The following is a 12,862-nucleotide window of genomic DNA, read 5'->3' on the forward strand; positions in this document are numbered from 1 at the left end:
GCTGTAAAGAGCTATATTGCATAGGAACCTGGAATGTCAGATCCATCAGTCAAGGCAAATTGGAAGTGGTCAAACAGGAGATGGCAAGAGTGAACGTCGACACTTTAGGAATCATCGAACTAAAATGGACTGTAATGGGTGAATTTAACTCAGACGACCATTATATCTACTATTGTGGGCAGGAATCCCTTAGAAGAAATGGAGTAGCCATCATGGTCAACAAAAGAGCCCCAAATACAGTACTTGGATGCAATCTCAAAAAGGACAGAATGATCTCTGTTCGTTTCCAAGGCAAACCATTCAATATCACAGTAATCCAAGTCTATGCCCCAACCAGTAATGCTGAAGAAGCTGAAGTTGAATGGTTCTATGAAGACCTACAAGACCTTTTAGAACTAACACCCAAAAAAGATGTCCTTTTCATTATAGAGAAATGGAATGCAAAAGTAGGAAGTCAAGAAACACCTGGAATAACAGGCAAATTTGCCCTTGGAATACAGAATGAAGCAGGGCAAAGGCTAATAGAGTTTTGCCAAGAGAACGCACTGGTCATAGCAAACACCCTCTTCCAACAACACAAGAGAAGACTCTACACATGGAAATCACCAGATGGTCAACACCAAAATCAGATTGATTATATTCTTTGCAGCGAAAGATGGAGAAGCTCTATATAGTCAGCAAAAACAAGACCAGGAGCTGACTGTGGCTCAGATCATGAACTCCTTATTACCAAATTCAGACTTAAATTGAAGAAAGTAGGAAAAACCACTAGACCATTCAGGTATGACCTAAATCAAATCCCTTATGATTATGCAGTGGAAGTGAGAAATAGATTTAAGGGCCTAGATCTGATAGATAGAGTGCCAGATGAACTATGAACCGAGGTTCATGACATTGTACAGGAGACAGGGATCAAGACCATCCCCATGGAAAAGAAATGCAAAAAAGCAAAATGGCTGTCTGGGGAGGCCTCACAAATAGCTGTGAAAAGAAGAGAAGTGAAAAGCAAAGGAGAAAAGGAAAGATATAAGGATCTGAATGCAGAGTGCCAAAGAATAGCAAGAAGAGATAAGAAAGCCTTCCTCAGCAATCAATGCAAAGAAACAGAGGAAAACAACAGAATGGGAAAGACTAGAGATCTCTTCAAGAAAATTAGAGATACCAAGGGAACATTTCATGCAAGGATGGGCTCAATAAAGGACAGAGATGGTATGGACCTAACAGAAGCAGAAGATATTAAGAAGAGGTGGCAAGAATACACAGAAGAACTGTACAAAAAAGATCTTCACGACCCAGATAATCACGACGGTGTGATCACTCACCTAGAGCCAGACATCCTGGAATGTGAAGTCAAGTGGGCCTTAGAAAGCATCACTATGAACAAAGCTAGTGGAGGTGATGGAATTCCAGCTGAGCTATTTCAAATCCTGAAAGATGATGCTGTGAAAGTGCTGCACTCAACATGCCAGCAAATTTGGAAAACTCAGCAGTGGCCACAGGACTGGAAAAGGTCAGTTTTCATTCCAATCCTAAAGAAGGGCAATGCCAAAGAATGCTCAAACTACCACACAGTTGCACTCATCTCACACGTTAGTAAAGTAATACTCAAAATTCTCCAAGCCAGGCTTCAGTAATACGTGAACCATGAACTTCCAGATGTTCAAGCTGGTTTCAGAAATGGCAGAGGAACCAGAGATCAAATTGCCAACATCCGCTGGATCATGGAAAAAGCAAGAGAGCTCCAGAAAAAACATCTATTTCTGCTTTATTGATTATGCCAAAGCCTTTGACTGTGTGGATCACAATAAAGTGTGGAAAATTCTGAATGAGATGGGAATACCAGACCACCTGATCTGCCTCTTGAGAAACCTATATGCAGGTCAGGAAGCAACAGTTAGAACTGGACATGGAACAACAGACTGGTCCCAAATAGAAAAAGGAGTACGTCAAGGCTGTATATTGTCACCCTGCTTATTTAACTTCTGTGCAGAGTACATCATGAGAAACATTGGACTGGAGGAAGCACAAGCTGGAATCAAGATTGCTGGGAGAAATATCATTAACCTCAGAGATGCAGATGACACCACCCTTATGGCAGAAAGTGAAGAGGAACTCAAAAGCCTCTTGATGAAAGTGAAAGTGGAGAGTGAGAAAGTTGGCTTAAAGCTCAACATTCAGAAAACAAAGATCATAGCATCTGGTCCCATCACTTCATGGGAAATAGATGGGGAAACAGTGGAAACAGTGTCAGACTTTATTTTTTTGAGCTCCAAAATCACTGCAGATGGTGACTGCAGCCATGAAATTAAAAGACGCTTACTCCTTGGAAGGGAAGTTATGACCAACCTAGATAGCATATTCAAAAGCAGAGACATTACTTTGCCAACAAAGGTCCATCTAGTCAAGGCTACGGTTTTTCCAGTGGTCATGTATGGACATGAGAGTTGGACTGTGAAGAAAGCTGAGCGCGAAGAATTGATGCTTTTGAACTGTGGTGTTGGAGAAGACTCTTGAGAGTTCCTTGGTCTGCAAGGAGATCCAACCAGTCCATTCTAAAGGAGTCCTGGGTGTTCTTTGGAAGGAATGATGCTAAAGCTGAAACTCCAGCACTTTAGCCACCTCATGCGACGAGTTGACTCATTGGAGAAGACTCTGATGCTGGGAGGGATTGGGGGCAGGAGGAGAAGGGGTCGACAGAGGATGAGATGGCTGGATGGCATCACTGACTCAGTGGACATGAGTTTGAGTGAACTCCAGGAGTTGGTGATGGACAGGGAAGCCTGGCATGCTGCAGTTCATGGGGTTGCAAAGAGTTGGACACGACTGAGCGACTGAACTGAACTGAAAGTCAAATGTGCCGAATTCAGGTCAGCGTTCTTGACTGTCTAATTAGTATTGAGGCCAGATCTGTTTACAGAGTTGTTTTAAGTGGTTAGCTTTGAGTTCGGTGAGTAAGAGCAATTTGAGATTTTTGAGAACATAGGCCAGAGGGGAATCTTTTGAGACAGATTGGCCAGACTCCTTAACTGAAAGGCAAGCAGAGGCTCCTATTGGGAGTTCGAGTCGTCACCCGTAGTCGCAATAGGAGTTATGAGAAGAGAGCTCTGTGTCGAGGTGGAGTGTCCTCCACCGTCACCTACAGAGTGGCCCTAGACCGGGGTCCCCAAGACCCGGAGAGGACTGAGTTCTAGGGCGCCTCTAGAACACGGTCCAGATCTTACCTTAATCTAGGGGCTGGCTTGAGTGGAGTGTTGCATGTAGAGTGGTCGAATGGCAAGAGTTCCCTATTCCACTGGTCATCAGAGAGAGAGAGAGAGAAAGGGGGTAGAGCCGAGGCCTGGGGGTACGCAAAGCACCGGTAAAGCCTTAGAACAAGGCTTGTACCACTCACAAAGGCACTAGGCATCCCCGAGGGGATCTTATGAGCCCTGGCAGAAAGTGAGCTCGGTGGGTGTTCACGCTCCCAGACTCCTGGAAAAGGGAAAACAATGAGAGGGAGGGAGAGTAAGAGAAACAGAGAGAGTGAGACAAGTGCCTCACCCTCTCCCGGGTTTTGGCACCAAGAATGTAAGGTATAGTTCAGGTCGAGGCAGAAAAGAAGGAGAGAGGACCTCAACGGAAGTAGGTTACCTTATTCAGGCAAGGAGGGGTGACAGTCAGCCTAACAACCAGGCTGAGTGTAAGAGGGATCAGGGAGGTTTCATATTTAAAGGGAGGTTTGCGGAAGCGATAAGGGAAACATTAGTCAGGTGGGATGTTTGGGGTATTCTTTAGTTGAGATGGCATTTGTAGTTGGGCAGGGGGTGATAAGTCCTCTGGGCAGGGGGTGATAAGTCTCTGGCAGATGTAGAGGGTGGAAGGTTTCTGGACAGGGGGTGATAAGTCTCAGATAGATATAACCAGCCTGGAGCATCTGGGCGAGACCTAAAGTTCTGTTTTGTTTTCTCTGAAGTTAGATGATTCAGCAAGGACCTTTGACACTGTTTTCTTTTCTAGGTCCAAAGACTCCTTCACTGCCTGTTTTTTATAAATAGTTTTATTGGAACACAGCCATTCTCAGCAGCCACACTCACCTGCCTATGTCGTGTCTCTGATTACTTTTGTACTACAAGAGTAGGGTTCAGTGGTTATAATGTAGAATGTATGGCTCTCAAAGCCAATATATTTACTATCTGACTCTTTACAGAAAAAAAAAAAAAATGCTAACCTCTGATCCTGACAATTCACCCAGAATTATCATCAGTATCCTGATTGCAAAAATTTTCACCTTCATCAAATCCCCTAATCCACTGCTTCTCAAATTTAAATGAACATACAGATTACCTGGGGGTCTTGTTAAAAATGCAGATTCTGATTCAGTAGGTCTACAGTGAGGCATTTCTCATAAATACCAAGGTGATACCAGTATTGCTAGTCCCTAGATCAAAATGATCACCACAATATCTAGTTAAATGTCCATCACCACACCTAGATAAGATTTTTTTTCTTGTGATGAGACTTAAGATTTACTCTCTTAGCAACTTTTAAATATGAAATACAGTATTTAAACTATATAAACAACTGACTGTATAGCACAGAGAATTCTATGCAATAGTCTATAATTACCTATATGGGTAATTATAATTACCCTATGGTTTTTCCAGTGGTCATGTATGGATGTGAGAGTCGGACTGTGAAGAAAGCTGAGCGCCGAAGAATTGATGCTTTTGAACTGTGGTCTTGGAGAAGTCTCTTGAGAGTCCCTTGGACTGCAAGGAAATCCAACCAGTCCATTCTGAAGGAGATCAGCCCTGGGATTTCTTTGGAAGGAATGATGCTAAGGCTGAAACTCCAGTACTTTGGCCACCTCATTCGAAGAGTTAACTCATTGGAAAAGACTCTGATTCTGGGAGGGATTGGGGGCAGGAGGGGAAGGGGACGACAGAGGATGAGATGGCTGGATGGCATCACTGACTCAATGGACGTGAGTCTGAGTGAACTCCGGGAGTTGGTGATGGACAGGCAGGCCTGGCGTGCTGTGATTCATGGGGTCACAAAGAGTTGGACACAACTGAGCAACTGAACTGAACCTGTGTGGGAAAAAAATCTTTTAAAAAAGCGGGTATATGTATATGTATAACTGATTCACTTTGCTGTTCACCTGAAGCTGCTGCTGCTGCTGCTAAGTCGCTTCAGTCGTGTCTGACTCTGTGCGACCCCATAGACGGCAGCCCACCAGGCTCCCCTGTCCCTGGGATTCTCCAGGCAAAAACACTGGAGTGGGCTGCCATTTCCTTCTCCAATGCATGAAAGTGAAAAGTGAAAGTGAAGTCGCTCAGTCGTGTCCGACCCTCAGCGACCCCATGAACTGCAGCCTTCCAGGCTCCTCCATCCATGGGATTTTCCAGGCAAGAGTACTGGAGTGGGGTGCCATTGCCTTCTCCGTCACCTGAAGCTAGCACATTATATCAACTATACTCCAATGAAAATTAATATAGAATAATAAAAATAAGCTATAGTCACCATGCTTTACTTGACATCTCCAGGATTTATTTTATAATTGGAAGTTTGTACCTTTTGACTACCTTCACTCATTTCACCTGATCTTGATCCACATTGCCTCTGGCAACCACCAATGTGTTCTCTGTATCTGTGAGTTCCTGTTTTCATGTTTGTTTTTTAGATTCCATATATAATGAGATCATATGGTATTTGTCTTTTTCTGTCTGACTTATTTCACTTAGCATAATGTTCTCAGGGTTCACCCATGTTGTCAGAAATGGAGGAATTGTCTTCTTTTTTGTGGCTCAATAATATTCTATTGTTTTATATGTTTATTTTATTTATCCATTCATTCATTGATGGACATGTAGATTGTTTCCATGTCTTGGCTATTGTAAATAATGCTGCAGTGAACACAGGGGCGCAGATAACTTTTTCAAGTTAGTGTTTTCATTTCCTTTGGATAAATACCCAGAAGTAGAATTGCTGGATTATATGGTAATTTGTATGGGGGTTTGTAACATTGTTCAGGAGGCAGTGATCAAAATCATCCCCAAGAAAAAGAAATGCAAGAAGGCAAAATGGTTGTCTGAGGAGGCCTTGCAAATAGCTGAAAAAAGAAGAGAAGTGAGAGGCAAAGGAGACAAAGAACAATATACCCATCTGAATTCAGAGTTCCAAAGAATAGCAAGGAGAGATAAGAAAGCCTTCCTAAGTGAACAGTGCAAAGAAATAGAGGAAAACAATAGAATGGGAAAGACTAGAGATCTCTTCAAGAGAATTAGAAATACCAAGGGAACATTTAATGCAAATATGGGCACAATAAAGGACAGAAATGATATGGACCTAACAGAAACAGAAGATATTAAGAAGAGATGCCAAGAATACACAGAAGAAATATACAAAAAATGATCTTCATGACGCAGATAACCACAATGTTATGATCACTCACCTACAGCCAGACATCTTGGAGTACAAAGTCAAGTGGGCCTTAAGAAGCATCACTATGAACAAAGAGGGTGGAGGTGATGGAATTCCAGTTGAGCTGTTTCAAATCCTTAAAAATGATGCTGTAAAGTGTTGCATTCAATATGCAAGCAAATTTGGAAAACTCAGCAGTGGCCACAGGAGTGGAAAAGGTCAGTTTTCATTCCAATCCCAAAGAAAGGCAATGCCAAAGAATGTTCAAACTACCGCACAATTACACTCATTTCACATGCTAGCAAAGTAATGCTCAAAATTCTCCAAGCTAAGCTTCAACAGTACGTGAACTGAGAACTTCCAGATGTTCAAGCTGGTTTTAGAAAAGGCAGAGGAACCAGAGATCAAATTGCCAACATCTGTTGGATCATAGAAAAAGCAAGAGAATTCCAGAAGAACATCTGCTTCATTGACTACGCTAAAGCCTTTGACTGTGTGGATCACAAAAAGCTGTGGAAAACTCTTAAAGAGATGGGAATACCAGACCAGCTTACCTGCCTCCTGCAAAACCTGTATGCAGGCCCAGAAGCAACAGTTAGAACCAAACATGGACTGGTTCCAAATTGAGAAAGGAGTACGTCAAGGCTGTATATTGTCACGCTGCTTATTTAACTTATATGCAGAGTACATCATGAGAAACACTGGGCTGGAGGAAGCACAAGTTGGAATCAAGATTGCAGGGAGAAATATCAATAATCTCAAATATACAGATGACACCACCTTTATGACAGAAAGTGAAGAGCTAAAGAGCCTCTTGATGAAAGTGAAAGAGGAGAGTGAAAAAGTTGGCTTAAAGCTCAACATTCAGAAAACAAAAATCATGGCATCTGGCCCCATCACTTCATGGCAAATAGATGGGAAAACAGTGGAAACAGTGTCAGACTTTATTTTTGGGGGCTCCAAAATCACTGCAGATGGTGATTGCAGCCATGAAATTAAAAGGCGCTTACTCCTTGGAAGTAAAGTTATGACCAACCTAGATAGCATATTGAAAAGCAGAGACATTACTTTGCCAACAAAGGTCCGTCTAGTCAAGGCTATGGTTTTTCCAGTAGTCATGTATGGATGTGAGAGTTGGACTGTGAAGAAAGCTGAGCGCCGAAGAATTGATGCTTTTGAACTGTGGTGTTAAGAAGACTCTTGAGAGTCCCTTGGACTGCAAGGAGATCAAACCAATCAATCCTAAAGGAACTCAACCCTGAACATTCATTGGAAGGACTGATGCTGAAGCTGAAGCTTCGATACTTTGGCTGCCTGATATGAAGAGACAACTCACTGGAAAAGACCCTGATGCTGGGAAAGACGGAAGGCAAGAGGAGAAAGGGACAACAGAGGATGAGATGTTTAGGTGGCATCACCGACTCAATGGACATGAGTTTGAGCAAGCTCCAGGAGATGGTGAAGGAAAGGGAAGCCTGGTGTGCTGCTGTTTTTAGTTGGACATGACTGAGCAACTGAACAACAAAATGGTAATTCTAGTTTTCATTTTTTGAGGAACCTCCATATCATTTTCCATAGTGGCTGTAACAATTTACATCCCCATCAACAGTGCACTAAAGTGAAAGTGAAAGTGTTAGTCACTCAGTCATGTCCAACTCTTTGTGATCCTGTGGATTGTAGCCCTCCAGGCTCCTCTGTCTATGGGATTCTCCAGGCAAGAATACTGGAGTGGGTTGCCATTCCCTGCTCCAGGAGATCTTCCTGACCCAGGGATCGAATCCAGGTCTCCAGCATTGCAGGCAGATTCTTAACAATCTGAGTCTACAAAGAAGCCCTAGGTACACTAGGGTTCCCTCTTTTCCATATCCTTACCAACACTTCTTTTTCTCTTTTTAACTGAAATATAGTTGATTTACAATGTTGTTAATCCCTGCTTTACAGCAAAGTGCTGAAATTATAAATACATATATATTCTTTATACACATATATATATATCTTTTTCCTCTATGGTTTATCATAGGATACTGAACCAACACTTATTTCTTATCTTTTTGATAACACCCTTTCTAGTAGATGTGAGATAATCTCATTGTGATTTTGATTTGCATTTCCCTGAGGATTAGTGATGCTGAGCACCTTTTCATATAGCTGTTGACTGTTTGAATATCTTCTTTAGAAAAATGTTTACTCAAGTCCTTTGCCCATTTTTAAATTGGATTATTTGATTCCTTGCTATTGAGTTGTATGAGTTCTTTATATATTTGGATATGAACTGTTTATCAGATTTAGGATTTGCAAACATTTTCTCCCATTTCACAGGTTGCCTTTTTGTTACTGTTTTTCTTTTTTGACCCTGCCACATGGCCTGTGGTTTCTTAGTTTCCTGACCAGAGGTAGAACCTCTGCCCCTTGCAGTAGAACCACGGAGTCTTAACCCCTCAACCACTAGGGAGGTCCCTGCAAATGCTTTTTAATTTTATATAGTCCAACTTATTTATTGTTGCTTTTATTACCTTTGTTTTTTAAAAAAATCATCAATAAGATTGATGTTCAGGAAGTTACCACCTGTGTTGAAGTTCTTCTAGGAGTTTTATTGTTTCAGGTCTTACACTCATGTCTTTAATCCATTTTGAGTTCATTTTTGGTTATGGTGTAAAACAGTGGGCTAGTTTTATTGTTTTGCATGTGGCTGTCCAGTTTTTCTGACCATTTATTAAAGAAACTGTCCTTTCCCCAATGCATATTCTTGTCTCCTTCGTAAACCTTATTTCTTGGCTCTCTATTTTCTTCCATTGATCTGTTATGTCTATTTTGTACTAATATACTGTTTTGATTGCTATAACATTGTAATATAATTTGAAATCAGGACGTGTGATGGCTTCAGCTTTGTTCTTCTTTCTCAAGATTGTTTTGGCTACTCAAAGTCTTTTGTGGTGGTTGTTGTTCAGTTGCTAAGTCGTGTCTGACTCTTTGCAACCCGATGGACTGCAGCATGGCAGCCTTCCCTGTCCTTCCCTATCTTCCAGGGTTTGCTCAAACTCATGTCCAGTGAGTCGGTGATGCCATCCAACAGTCTCATCCTCTGTCGACTCCTTCTCCTCCTACCCTCAGTCTTTCCCACCATCAGGTTCTTTTCCAATGAATCGGCTCTTTGAATCAAGTGACCAAAGTATTGGAGCTTCAACTTCAGCATCAGTCCTTCAAATGAATATTCAGGGTTGATCTCCTTTAGGATTGACTGGTTTGATTTCCTTGGCTTCCCTGGTACTTATGATAAGGAATCTGCCTGCAATGCAAAGGCCTGGGTTTGATTCCTGAGTCAGGGAGATTTTCTGGAGAAGGGAATGGCTACCCACTTCCATATTCTAGCCTGAAAACTCCATGGATAGAAGCCTGGCAGGCTACAGTTCATGGAGTTGCAAAGTCCGACAAAACTGAGTGACTAACACTTTCACTTTCACTTTTGTGGTTACACAGACATTTTAGGATTGTTTGTTTTGTTCTGTGAAAAATGACATTAGAATTTCATTAGAAATTGTATTCAATCTGTATATTGCTTTGGGTAGTATGAACATTTTAATAATATTAATTTTTCTGATTTATGAGCACAAAATATCTTTGCATTTATTTGCATTTGTGTGTATTTCCAATTTGTTTCATCAGTGTCTTGTAGTTGTCCGTAAACAGATCTTTAACCTCCTTGGTTTAGTTTATGCCTAGGTAATTTAATCTTTTTGATGCAACTGTAAATGGGATTGTTTTCTTAATTTCTTTTTCCCACCAGTTTTGTTTTCAATTCTCTTATTATTTCTCTTGTTATCCACCTTAATTTCTCTGGTTCATCAACTCCTTTGCCTTTCTTTCCCTCTGTTGCTTTCACCTGACAAAAACTCAGTTCTGGATGAACCCAAATTATGCCTTCTCTTTATCTGTACCAACATAGCTCTACATAGCAGGAGAAATATCAATAAACATTCCCCTGGAGAAGGAAATGGCAACCCACTCCAGTATTTGTACCTGGAGAATCCAATGGTTAGAGGAGCCTGGCAGACTATGGTCCATAAGCTTGCAGAGTCAGACACAACTGAGGTGACTTAGCATGGGCATCTCTAAATTCAGTCACTGACCTTAGACAGACCCTCCCCATTGCTCCTCAGTTCTCCAGTTTCCTTAGCATGCTCTCTCTTCCACACTGTCAAAGTCCATTCCACACTTCCCCTTGCTGCTCAGACCTCCCATTCTTCCTTCCCACTCATTATGCGCTGATCCTGTCAGATTTGTTGAGAACCTCCTTGTCCAGATTAAAGAACCCCTGTTTTAAAGCAGGTTTTTTCAACAGCACTATTTATACTTTGGGCCAAATATGTTTTTGTTATGGAAGATTGTCCTAAGTGTTATAGGATGTTAACAGCTTTCCTGGTATCTACTCAAGATGCCAGTAATACCCCAGGTGTCAAACAAAAATATCTCCAGACATGGCCAGGTATCTGTTGAGTAGTAAAATCTCCCCTAATCACAACCACTGGTTTAAAGCAACAGAAATCAATTCCAGCTAATGTCAAGAAAAAAGTATTCCCTGGTATTCCAGTGGTTAAGAATCCACCTGCCAATGCAGGGGACATGGGTTCATGGGTTCAATCCCTGGTCCAAGAAGATTCCACATGCCACGGTGCAACTAAGCCCATGTGCCTCAAGTACTGAGGCCCATGTGCCTACAGCCTGTGGTCTGCAAAAGAAGCCCTCATACCGCAACTAGAGAATAGCCTCCTCTGCCCACGACTAGAGAACGCCCATGTGCAGCAACAAAGACCCAGCACAGCCAAAAATAAATTTTAAAATTAATTCAATAAATGGGAATTTATTGGAAAGATAGAAGAGTAATTCATAGACTGAATGGGAAAAGAATCCCAGGGCCAGGAGATTCTGGGTTTTCTTTCTAGAGGTGACAATTAGGTGTCTCCTTCTGTATTTTGGTGTTCCTAATTAAGTTTAAAATTCTCAGTAAGAAAAATCTAAGTCCTGTTAGGTCAGGTATTCACTCCTGTGGCCTAGGGAATAGAGTCTATAACCAGAATCAAGCTAGGGAGGGCTGTTCAGCAGAAAAAAGAATAGCTGTCACACACCTCCCATATTCTGTATCTTTATTCACCTAAAATGATGGAAAACCTGATGACAGAAGCTTCAGTGAACTGAAGTTTAATTTTCTATCATAAAGGTAAGTCTGGAGGTAGGTAGTTGTTGGCATTGCTTCAGTTGCTAAACAATATCATCACAGTCTTTTTCCTTTTCTGAGCTCTGGCTTTTCATCTTCAAGTTTATGGAAAGTTGAAAGATGGCTCTCATACTTCCTGACATCATGAATCATGACCACATTCAAAAGTAGGAAAAACACAAGGGTGGAGGAAGCAACAGAGGACCTTATGTGAGAAGTTCCCTCTCCTTTTATCAGCAAAGGAAAAGCTTTCATTGAAGCCCCCTCAGCAAAAAACCCTTAAGATCTATTGACCAGAAATAGGTTATATGGCCATTCTCTTACCTTCAAGATATGATGGGATAGTTAGTATGTGGCAGAAGGGAATGTAATAGTCATGACTGACTTAGACCATTGTTAATCCTCCTGATCTGGGCTTGTTGGTACCAAATTTTGGGTTCTATTAGCAATAGAAGAGGATCTAAGCTGTTAGTTAGCCAATGGTATAGTGCTTGCTAAATTTGCTCAACATTAAATCCACAAACCTACATGATTCAGTAACTATTTCCTCTTTTTTCCATTCTGTAACAGCAAAGTTCAGTTTAGTTGCTCAGTCGTGTCCAACTCTGTGACACCATTAACTGCAGCACACCAGGCCTCCCTGTCCATCACCAACTCCCAGAGTCCACCCAAACCCATTTCCATTGAGTCAGTGATGCTATCCAACCATCTCATCCTCTGTCGTCCCCTTCTTCTCCTGCCCTCAATGTTTCCCAGCATCTGGGTCTTTTCAAATGAGTCAGCTCTTCACATCAGGTGGCCAAAATATTAGAGTTTCAGAATCAACATCAGTCCTACCAATGAACACCCAGGACTGATCTCCCTTAGGATGGACTGGTTGGATATCCTTGCAGTCCAGGGGACTTTCAAGAGTCTTCTCCAACACCACAGTTCAAAAGCATCAATTCTTCAGTGCTCAGCTTTCTTTATAGTCCAACTCTCACATCCATACATGACTACTGGAAAAGCCATAGCCTTAACAAGACAGACCTTTGTTGGCAAAGTAATGTCTTTGCTTTTTAATATGTTGTCTAGGTTGGTAATAACTTGTCTTCCAAGGAGTAAACGTCTTTCATGGCTGCAATCACCATCTGCAGTGATTTTGGAGCCCTCAGAAATAAAGTGAGCCACTGTTTCCGCTGTTTCCCCATCTATTTGCCATGAAGTGATGGGACCAGATGCCATGATCTTCGTTTTCTGAATGTTGAG

Source organism: Bos javanicus, chromosome 15, assembly GCF_032452875.1.
Source record: "Bos javanicus breed banteng chromosome 15, ARS-OSU_banteng_1.0, whole genome shotgun sequence".
Lineage (NCBI taxonomy): Eukaryota > Metazoa > Chordata > Mammalia > Artiodactyla > Bovidae > Bos > Bos javanicus.